This window comes from Macaca thibetana, chromosome 20 (genome assembly GCF_024542745.1).
Source record: "Macaca thibetana thibetana isolate TM-01 chromosome 20, ASM2454274v1, whole genome shotgun sequence".
Classification (NCBI taxonomy): domain Eukaryota; kingdom Metazoa; phylum Chordata; class Mammalia; order Primates; family Cercopithecidae; genus Macaca; species Macaca thibetana.
The window spans coordinates 1959969-1971399 of record NC_065597.1 but is presented as its reverse complement, the minus strand read 5'-3'; the positions used below and the strand labels follow the sequence as shown (position 1 = coordinate 1971399).

General features: G+C 46.3%; 1 non-coding gene across 1 annotated transcript; it reads left to right on the top strand.

The window, feature by feature from the left end:
• The first annotated feature begins 7162 nt into the window (after nt 1-7162).
• On the top strand, nt 7163-7269 carry LOC126945174 (U6 spliceosomal RNA). Its single transcript, XR_007722341.1, has one exon. It is a non-coding gene; the product is annotated as a U6 spliceosomal RNA (small nuclear RNA).
• The last annotated feature ends 4162 nt before the right edge of the window (nt 7270-11431 follow it).

The following is an 11431-nucleotide window of genomic DNA, read 5'->3' as shown; positions in this document are numbered from 1 at the left end:
GAATACAAAAGACTGTGTTCCAAAGGAAGGGCTACTGCTCCAGATAAAAGCTGTCCTTTCTGCTGGGTGTGTTGGCTCATGCCTGTAATCCTAGCACTTTGGGAGCCCAAGGCAGGAGGATCACTTGAACACAGGAGTTTGAGACCAGCCTGGGCCACATAGTGAGACCCTGTGTCAAGAAACAAAAGAAAAAGCAGTCCTTTCAACCAGCACTATCCCCCATGAGGATGCTACCGACGCCACCCAGCGTCCCTGTCCCTGGCTCACTCGGCCTCCTCTGTCCTTCTGGCCTGATAGGTTTGGAATCTGCCACACATCCATTCCTCATGCCTCCCACACACAGAAAACAGGCATGCAAACATGCACATACACAGACACCTGCACAGAGACACACGCCACTCACCGACTTTCACATACGCACACACGTGCAAAAACGACAAGGTCATGCTCAAACACAATGACCCCAAGTCCACACCCTTCACAGGCTCCATAGTCGGCTCCTCGCACACAAACACCCCACCCATGTCTACAGGGGCACCTCACACACACTTGCTCTTACACCTTTAAATAAATGTCTGTGTAGAGGGGGCTGTGTCTTGCTGCTCAGGGATTGCCAGCGCATTCCCTGATAGTAGGAGTCTGCACAGGACACTCCCTCTCAGAGTTCTGGCCCTGGGGAAGACTTTCAGGTTTTTTCTTCCTATAGCCTGAAGGCTATGTAGAATCCATCCTATAGCCTGGGCTTGGAGTGAAAGCTCCAAGATGATTCCTGGACAGGCCACAGAAGCAACTCAGGGCTGGGCACAGATCAACGGGTCTTCTTAGATGTTGTATTTGGTGTTGAAATTGATATGGGAATCTACGCTTCATCTGCGCTTTTGTTTCTAGTCTCAAACCCCATTTTGCTATGTGATCTTCACCAATACTTCCCTCTTTTGGCCTCAGATTTTCTATATATATTGTGGAAAGTCTGGAGTTTGGGACATGAGTTTCCTGTCTCAGGCCTCAGTCTAACATCTATAAATGGCTGGTAAGACATGAACTAGACCTTTTTTTTTTTTGAGACGGAGTTTCGCTCTTGTTGCCCAGGCTGGAGTGCAATGGAGCGATCTCGGCTCACTGCACCCTCCACCTCCCAGGTTCAAGAGACTTAGCCTCCCAAGTAGCTGGGATTACAGGCACATGCCACCACGCCAGACTAGTTTTTTTTGTTTTTTGTTTTTTGTTTTCTTTTAGTAGAGACAGGAGACAGGGTTTCACCATGTTGGCCAGGCTGGTCTCGAACTCCTGACCTCAGGTAATCCACCCACCTCAGCCTCCCAAAGTGCTAGGATTACAGGCATGAGTCACCATACCCAGCCAGGGCATGAACCAGATCTATGATACTCAAAATGCAGTCCACTAGCCAACACTGACCTCACTGGGAGCTTATTAAAAATACAGAACCAGATGTGGTGGCTCACACCTGTAATCCCAGCACTTTGGGATGCCAAGGTGGGTGGGTCACGTGAGGTCAGGAGTTCAACACCAGCCTGGCCAGCATGGTGAAACCCCATCGCTACTAAAAATACAAAAAAAAAAAAAAAAAAATTAGCCAGTCGTGGTGGCAGGCCCCTGTAATCCCAGCTACTTGGGGGGCTGAGGCAGCAGAATCTCTTCAACGTGGGAGGCAGAGGTTACAGTGAGCCAAGATCACGCCACTGCACTCCAGTCTGAGCAACAGAGCAAGACTCCATCTCAAATAAATAAATATTTTTAAAAATAAAAATACAGAAGCAGCCAGGCATGGTGGCTCACATCTGTAATCCCAGCAGTTTGGGAGGCCAAGGTGGGTGGATCGCTTGAGCCCAGGAGTTCAAGACTAGCCTGGACAACATGGCAAAATCCTATCTCTACAAAAAAATACAAAAATTAGCTGGGTGTAGTGGTGTGTGCCTGAAGTCCCAGTTACTCGGAAGACTGAGGTGGACAGATGGCTTGAGCCCAGGAGGTCAAGGCTGCAGTGAGCCTTGTTTGCACCACTGCACTCCAGCCCAGGCAACAAAGTGAGACCCTGTCTCAAAAAAAACAAAACAAAACAAAACAAAAAACAAAGAAGTACAGTCCCTCCCCTCACCCTCCAACACCATGCTGAATCAGAACCTGCAATTTCACAAGCTCTCAGGGTGATATACAACATGAGACGCACTGGTCCAAACGAGTTCTAAAAGCTTTTTCAAGTTTCTGGAATTATATACTCCACAATTTCAACAAGATTGGGGTGGGAATGGCCGGGTGTATGTAATCGCAGCACTCTGGGAAGCCGAGGCGGGCAGATCACGAGGTCAGTATTTTGAGACCAGCCTGGCCAATATGGTGAAACCTCGCCTCTACTAAAGATATAAAAAATTGCCCGGGCGTGGTGGGCGCCTGTAATCCCAGCTACGGGAGCCTGAGGCAGGAGAATCACTTGAACCCAGGAGGCAGAGGTTGCAGTGAGCCAAGATGGTGCCACTGCACTCCAACCTGGGTGACAAGAGTGAAACTCCGTCTCAAAAGAAAAAAAAAAGACCAGGTGCCGCGGCTCACGCCTGTAATCCCAGCACTTTGGGAGGCTGAGGCGAGGGGATAATGAGATCAGGAGATCGAGACCACCCTGGCTAACACAGTGAAACCCCGTCTCTACTAAAAATACAAAAAATTAGCCGGGCGTGGTGGTGGGTGCCTGTAGTCCCAGTTACTTGGGAGGCTGAGGCAGGAGAATCACTGGAACCCGGGAGGCGGAGTGAGCCCAGATCGCACCATTGCACTCCAGCCTGGGCAATAGAGTGAGACTCCGTCTCCAAAAAAAAAAAAAAGATTGAGGTGGGAGCATGAGGCTTTTGGTGAGAAGAGTTACTTACCAGGAAAGCTTTGTCTGTATTGATCCCTGGTGACCACAGAACAGCTTTCATAATTTCAGTAGAACGTCCAACTTTGGTCAAAGTAATTTTAAAACAACAATACAGCTGGGCATAGTGGTTCATGCCTATAATCCCAGCACTTTGGGAGGCTGACATGTGAGGATCATTTAAAGCCCTGGAGTTCAAGACCAGCCTAGGCAATACAGTGAGACCCCATGTCTACAAAACATTAAAATAAAATATTAGCCAGGTGTGGTGGTACATGCCTATAGTCCCAGCTATAGGAAGACTGAGGCAGGAGATCACCTGAACCCAGGAATTCAAGACAGCAGTGAGCTATGATTGTGCCACTGCACTCCAGCCTGGGTGACAGAGCAAGAACCTGTCTCTAAAATAAAAACTAATATTAAATAACAATATAAATGATGATATAAGTGGGTAGGTGAAGAAGGGACCCTTCTTTGACTCAGGACCCCCTCATTGTTAGACCTTCCCAAACCCTTCCTCCCAGGAGAATCATTATATAACTAGATCCCTGGGTGAAAAGGATCCCCGCAATCATTTCTGAGGTCATTCTGGAAATGCTTCCTCTGGGTCTGTCTGGGAGCCAGCAGGAAACAAATGGAAGAGAGGCCCAGAGAAGCTCCAAATGCAGCAGAACAGAGCATGGTGTCCAGTAAGTTCTAAGTGATGGAACTTGGCGCCATGAACGCCTGAACCCAAAGGTCACTCAGACTATGTAATCTAAGGACTTGCACATTGTTTCATTAAAACTGATTCTGGCTGGGCACAGTCACCCAGGAGTTCAAGACTAGCTTAAGTGACAGAGCAAGACCCTGTCTCCAAAAAAACGAAACAAAACAAAAACTGATTTTAAGTTCCAGCAGAAAGCTGGGTGAGAAGCAGAACGAGGCCAGCTCTTCCAGGTTGGCAGATGAACTGGGGGTCCCCAGGACAGGCTGCAGCCTCTGCGCTGTAGACGCACAGAGCTCTTGCTGTGGCTGCCCACCAGCCAGGCCCAAGCAGCAGGGAACCTCCCTCCCCTCCCCACCTGGGTGACTTGATGGCAGTGGCAGCCTCTCCCAGCCTGGACCATACCAGCCACCCGGTCTCCCGGCCCAGTCCTGCCAGGCCCAGGTGAACCCCCTGCAAGCTGCTAGGATACATGTCCTTGAGTGGCACAGGTGTGGCCGGGTGAAAAAGCGGGTCTATTGACACAGGCTTGGTCACCTCTGTAGGCCATGGGGCCGCACAGATCTGGATCCTCCGGTGCCCGCTCTGTCCCAATTGGACAAGACCTCCCTAGGCCTGAACCAGCCAGGAGATGAGGAAGCCCAGGACAACCACAGATGGATGAGTCAACAGCCATCCGACAAGTCTACCAGACTTTAATAAGGTAGAGAGAAGTCGTAGAATAAGAGACCACATTTGGCCAACTGGAAATGCCTACCACCCTTTGGAAAGATTTACTGGCTATGTGCATAATACACAGAAGGCCTGTGTATATAATATGAAAAAGCTAAAAGCTAATCTCGACTTGCCCCCCAACTTTTTTTTTTTTTTTTTTTTTGAGATGGAGTCTCGCTCTCTCTCCCAGACTGGAGTGCAGTGGCACGATCTCGGCTCACTGCAAGCTCCACCTCCTCGGTTCACACCATTCCCCTGCCTCAGCCTCCCGAGTAGCTGGGACTGCAGGCGCCCACCACCACGCCTGCTAATTTTTTGTATTTTTAGTAGAGACGGGGTTTCACCGTGTTAGCCAGGATAGTCTCAAAATACTGACCTCGTGATCCACCCGCCTCACCCTCCCAAAGTGCTGGGATTACAGGCGTGAGCCACCACGCCCAGCCGCCCCCCAATCTTTTAAAGGAAAAAATTTGGCCAGGTTAGTGGCTCATGCCTATAATCCCAGCACTTTGGGAGGTGAAGGTGGGAAGATCGTTTTAGCTCAGCAGTTCATGACCAGCCTAGGCAACATAGCAAGACCCCCTTATCTGCAAAAAATTTAAAAATTAGCCAAGTGTGGTGATGCACACCTATGATACCAGCTACTTAGGAGGCTGAGGCAGGAGGATGCTTGAGCCTCAGAGGCAGAGGTTGCAGTGAGCTATGAGTGTGCCACTGCACTAGAGCCTGGGCAACACAGCAGAGCGAGACCCTGTCTGAAAAATAGTAATAAAAAGAAAAAGAAAAAGGAAAACATTTGTGGCCAGGCACGGTGGCTCACACTTGTAATCCCAGCACTTTGGGAGGCCAAGGTGGGTAGGTCAAAAGTTTGAGACCAGCCTGGCCAACATGGTGAAACACTGTCTGTAATAAAAATACAAAAATTAGCTGGGTGTGGTGGTTGGCATCTATAATTCCAGCTACTCGGGAGGCTGAGGTATGAGAATTGCTTGAACCCAGGAGGCAGAGGTTGCAGTGAGCCGAGATTGCGCCATTGCACTCCAGCCTAGCCAACAAGCGAAACTCCATCTCAAAAAAAAAAAAAAAAAAAAAAATTTGTTACATCTGGTCCTTCTAGATGTCAAGAGGTTGCCAACTATGACAGAGTTAGAAAATCACACGTCTTGTAAACATCCATTTGTTTTTTTAAAAAATCATAGAAGAGGTGTGTCTCCTGAAAATGACTTTTTTTTCTTTTTCTCTTTTTTTTTGAGACAGGATTTTGCTGTCACTTAGACTGGAATGCAGTGATGTGATCATAGCTTACTGTAGCCTCAAATTCCTGGACTCAAGCAATCCTCCCACCTCAGCCTCCTGAGTAGCTGGGATTACATGCACATGCCACCATAACCAGTTAATTTTTTTTTAATTTTTTATTTTTTTGTAAAGATAGGGTCTTGCTATGTTTCCCAGGCTGGCCTAGAACTCTTGGCCTCAAACAATCCTCCCACCTCAGCCTCCCTAAGTGCTGGGATTACAAGCATGAGCTACCCCACCCTCACCCCACCACCTCCGCTGGAAATGACTTTGTGAAATGTAGAAGCACCAAGAGTAACACACGTCCACATTTGTACAGGGGTTTAGAGGACATGGAGCAGAAGACTGTGAGAAGGAAGAGAAGGTTCTATGCCAGGCAGGTCATATGGAGAAGATGTTTTCATATTATCATCGTTGTTTTCTGTGTACATTTTATTCTTCACTATTTTATATATAGTTGACAGTACAAAGTACTTTTTTGAAATACTAGTCTTTCTAGATGTTCTGAAGTGCCTGATATATGTTAAAAGTAGAGGTAGTAAAATATCACATTTTGTAAAACTTTTTTTTTTGAGACAGAGTCTCGCTCTGCCCAGGCTGGAGAGCAGTGGCACAATCTCGGCTCACTGCAACCTCCACCTCCCAGGTTCAAGCCATTCTCCTGCCTCAGCCTCCCAAGTAGCTGGGATTACAGGCATGTACCACCACAACCGGCTAACTTTTGTATTTTTAGTAGAGATGGGGTTTCACCATGTTGGCCAGGCTGGTCTTGAACTCCTGACCTCAAACAATCCGCAGGCCTCGGCCTGCCAAAGTGCTGGGGTTACAGGCATCTTTTTGTTAAAATTCGTATGAAATGTTGTTTTTGCGTAGTATGTTATGTTTGTGCGCGGTTCAGGGGAAGAAGGAAGAGAAGGAGGTACAATGAACTCTGCACCACTGCGCTTATAATGAAGCAAGATTAACCACTAGCCCTTCTGTCTGGGCATTTTGTTTTACTTATCTGTGTATATAATGTACATAAAAGATAAACAAGTCCTAATTTACAACAGCTGCTCTTTCTAGATGTTAGAGAGGTTGCCAGTGTATGACAAAAGCAAAAGTAGAGTTAGTTAAACTAATATATTTTGTACATTTTGTTTTAAAATTCCTAGGAAAAGGCTGGGCACGGTGGCTCACGCCGGTAATCCCAGCACTTTGGGAGGCCGAGGCGGGTGGATCACGAGGTCAGGAGATCAAGACCGTCCTGGCTAACACAGTGAAACCCCGTCTCTACTAAAAATACAAAAAATTAGCCGGGCATGGTGGCGGGCACCTGTAGTCCCAGCTACCTGGGAGGCTGAGGCAGGAGGATTGCATGAACCAGGGAGGCAGAGCTTGCAGTGAGCCGAGATCGCACCACTGCACTCCAGCCTGGGCGACAGAGTGAGACTCCGTCAAAAAAAAAAAAAAAAAAATTCCTAGGAAAGAATGTCATCTGAAAATTTGAGCATTATAGCCCACTGCATTGGTGTAGAAGGGAACAGTTTTAGGCCAGAATGTTCATGTTGGGAAGACACTGTCAAATGAAAACTATCGTGCTCACTTTGGCAGCATATACGCTAAAGTTGGAATGATACAGAGAAGATTAGCATGGCCCCAGTGCGAGGATGACATGCAAATTCATGAAGCATCCCATATTTTCTAATAAGAAAGAAAGAAAAAAAAAAAAAAACCGGTCAGGCACAGTGACTCATGCCTGTAATCCCAGTTGTTAGGAGGCCAAGGTGGGCAGATCCGTGCCTGTAATCCCAGCTACTTGGGAGGCTGAGGCACAAGAGTTGCTTGAACCCAGGAGGCGGAAGTTGCAGTCAGTTGAGATCCAGCCTGCATCACAGAGCCAGACTCTATATCAGAAAAAAAAAAAAGAAAGAAAGAAAGAAAAGAAAAGAAAAAAACTGCAACTATTGCTTCATATGTGAGGCTCATTCAACACTGCTATGTCTATGAGGACAACTATCCTTACCTGAAACACCTAGTCTATGTAGATGTTTACAAGTACCCAACGCATATTCAATATAGAGATAGTAAAATATCAATTTGTAAATATCTTGTTGCTGAAATTCATAAGGAATATTATCTTTTGGAAATAAAATTGTTAAACCACCTCTATGAGCAGGATAGTACCATCTATGCTTGTTCAATGGTTTGCAGGAGGTGGGAGGGAAGGAATTGCAAAAGGTAATATACTAGTGCATTCACACTTGGAAGTTTTCAGACACCGTTTTTCTGCACATTTTGTTTATTTGGTTTTGCTGTGTATCTAGTGTATGTAATGCACAAATGAGTCCTTAATTTTGCAACATCTAGTCTCTAGATGTTAAAAAGGCTGCCAGCCTATGACCAAGTCTTAGTAAAATTGGCTCATTTTGTACAGTTTGTATTGAAATTCACAGGAAATGTTGTCCTCTGTAAATGGCTTTAGGATATGAGTTTGTTCAACCTCTCTAACCATTACACATGCCTGTACTAGTCCTCTGCATTGATGACAGAGAGAAGGAAGTGAGGAGTGTATGGTTCAAGCCCACGATGGTCATATTTAGAAGATACCTCAGATTAAATGCAAAAGCTCAATTACTTTTGCACCAACCTGTAACAATTGTGTGTAATTTTAACAGTGCTGTGTATACAGTGGGCAAGTTCTAATATGAAATATCTAGTCTTTCTATATATTTAGAAACGCTTGATGTATTTAAAAGTATAAGTAGTAGGCTGGGTGCAGTGGCTTATGCCTGTAATCCCAGCACTTTGGGAGGCTGAGGCGGGAGGATCACCTGAGGTCAGGAGTTCGAGACCAGCCTGACCAACATGGAGAAACCCCATCTCTACTAAATACAAAATTAGCCAGGGGCGGTGGTGCATGCCTGTAATTCCAGCTACTTGAGAGGCTGAGGCAGGAGAATGGCTTGAACCCGGGAGGTGGAGGTTGTGTGAGCAGGGATCGTGCCATTGCACTCCAGCCTGGGCAACAAGAGCAAAACTCCATCTCAAAAAAAAAAGAAAAGAAAAAAGAAATAGTAGAATAACACTTTGTGTAAGTGGCTTTAAAAAACTAATCAAAATACTGTGTTGGAAGCAGAATTGTGAAACCACCTCTGAGAACAGTATAATCTCTGTGGTTGTTCATTGGGTTCAGGGAGATAGGAGGGAAGATATTATGAAATGTGTTTTGCTACTGTGTACTTGAAAATTTCAGCTTATCAGCCGGGTGCAGTGGCTCATGGCTCATGCCTGTAATCCCAGCACTTTGGGAGGCTGAGGCGGGGCAGATCACCCAATGTCAGGAGTTCAAGACCAGCCTGGCCAGCATGGCGAAACCCCATCCCTACTAAAAATACAATCAGTCGGGTGAGGTAGGAGGCACCTGTAATCCCAACTACTCCCAAGTAGTTGGGAGGCTGAGACAGGAAAATTGCTTGAACCCGGGGGGCAGAGGTTGCAGTGAGCTGAGATCATGCCATTGCACTCCAGCCTGGGCAACAAAAGCGAAACTCCATCTCAAATAAATAAATAAAAAGAAAATTTTCCTTACCCATTGCCCTATATGTTACATGCATTTCACTTAACTTTGTTGTACTGTCTGTATTGTGTATATACTGGACAAATGAGTCTTAATTTTTTAATATCTAGTCTCTGAATATTAGTAAAAAACACATTTTGTACAGTTTGTGTTAAAACTCATGAAAAGGCTGTCTTCTGAAAAGGACTTTTGGACATGAAATGATAACATCTCTCCTAAGTGACACATGTCCCTATATCCACCAGATTGGTGGTGGAGAGGAGTTGGAAGAAATGAAGGATTCAAACCAGAATGTTCCATTGCACTAACAAGGAAGTGAAAATGTAAAAAGAAAAAAAGAAAAGAAACCAGAATGTTCCTATTTAGAAGATACTTTCAGATATAACCATTGCTACATGTGTCATTTATTTAACACTACTGTGTATATAGGAGAAAACTTAAGTCCTTATTTTTTATTTTATTTATTTATTTATTTATTTATTTATTTTGAGATGGAGTCTCACTCTGTCACCCAGGTTGCAGTGCAGTGGCACAATCTCGGCTCACTGCAACCTCCACCTCCCGGGTTCAAGCGATTCTCCTGCCTCAACCTCCCAAGTAGCTGGGACTACAGGCGCGTGCCACCACTCCAGGCTAATTTTTGTATTTTTAGTAGAGATGGGGTTTCACTATGTTGATCAGGCTGGTCTTGAACTTCCGGCCTCGTGATCCACCCGTCTCAGCCTCCCAAAGTGCTGGGATTACAGACATGAGCCACTACACCCGGCCTAAGTCCTTATTTGAAACATCTACTCTTTCTAGATATTTAGAAGTGGACCAAGTATGTTAAAAGTAGAGGTAGTGCCAGGCGCGGTGGCTCAAGCCTGTAATCCCAGCACTTTGGGAGGCCGAGACGGGCGGATCACGAGGTCAGGAGATCGAGACCATCCTGGCTAACACGGTGAAACCCCGTCTCTACTAAAAAATACAAAAAACTAGCCGGGCGCGGTGGCGGGCGCCTGTAGTCCCAACTACTCGGGAGGCTGAGGCAGGAGAATGGCGTGAACCCGGGAGGCGGAGCTTGCAGTGAGCTGAGATCCGGCCACTGCACTCCAGCCTGGGCGGCAGAGCGAGACTCCGTCTCAAAAAAAAAAAAAAAAAGTAGAGGTAGTAAATAATACATTTTGTAGATATCTTTCTATTAAAATTCATATGAAATATTGTCTTTTAGAAATTGATCACACCACTTCTCTGAGCAGTACACATTATTATATTTGTGCTGGTTCAGGGAGGAAGGAGGAGAAAGTTCAAAGGGCTTTATACAAGAGTGTTTCTGGTGAACAACATTTGACCGTTGTCACTCACGTCTGTGCGTTTAATTTTACTTTGCTGCGTATCTAGTGTATATAAAGGTCAAATGAGTCCTGCTTTACAACATCTAGTCTTTCAAGATGTTAAAGAATTTGCCACCGTATGACAAAAGTGGAGTTAGTAAACTAATACACTGAGTACTTTACGTTAAAATTCATAGGAAAGACTGTTCTTAAAAACACTTATGAGGCCGGGCACGGTGGCTCAAGCCTGTAATCCCAGCACTTTGGGAGGCCGAGACGGGCGGATCACGAGGTCAGGAGATCGAGACCATCCTGGGTAACACAGTGAAACCCCGTCTCTACTAAAAATACAAAAACTTAGCCGGGCGAGGTGGCAGGCGCCTGTAGTCCCAGCTACTCGGGAGGCTGAGGCAGGAGAATGGCGTGAACCCAGGAGGTGGAGCTTGCAGTGAGCTGAGATCCAGCCACTGCACTCCAGCCTGGGTGACAGAGCGAGACTCCGTCTCAAAAAAAAAAAAAAAAAAAAAAAAAAAAAACCACTTATGGAAGTGAAATTGTTAAAATTCCTTGTAAGGCCAGCCATAGTGGCTCACACCTGTAATCCCAGCACTTTAGGAGGCCCAGGCGGGTGGATCATCTGAGGTCAGGAGTTTGAGATCAGCCTGGCCAACATGACAAAGCCCCGTCTCTACTAAAAATACAAAAATTAGCTGGGAATACTGATGGGTGCCTGTAATCTCAGCTACTCCAGAGGCTCAGGCAGGAGAATGGCTTGAACCTGGGAGGCAGAGGTTGCAGTGAGCCAAGACTGCACCGCTGCACTCCAGCCTGGGTGATGGAGCGAGGCTCTATCCCAGGCTGGGCTCAGTGGCTCATACCTGTAATCCCAGCACTTTGGGAGGCCAAGGCAGGTGGATCATGAGGTCAGGAGTTAGAGACCAGCCTGACCAACATGGTGAAACCCCATCTCTACT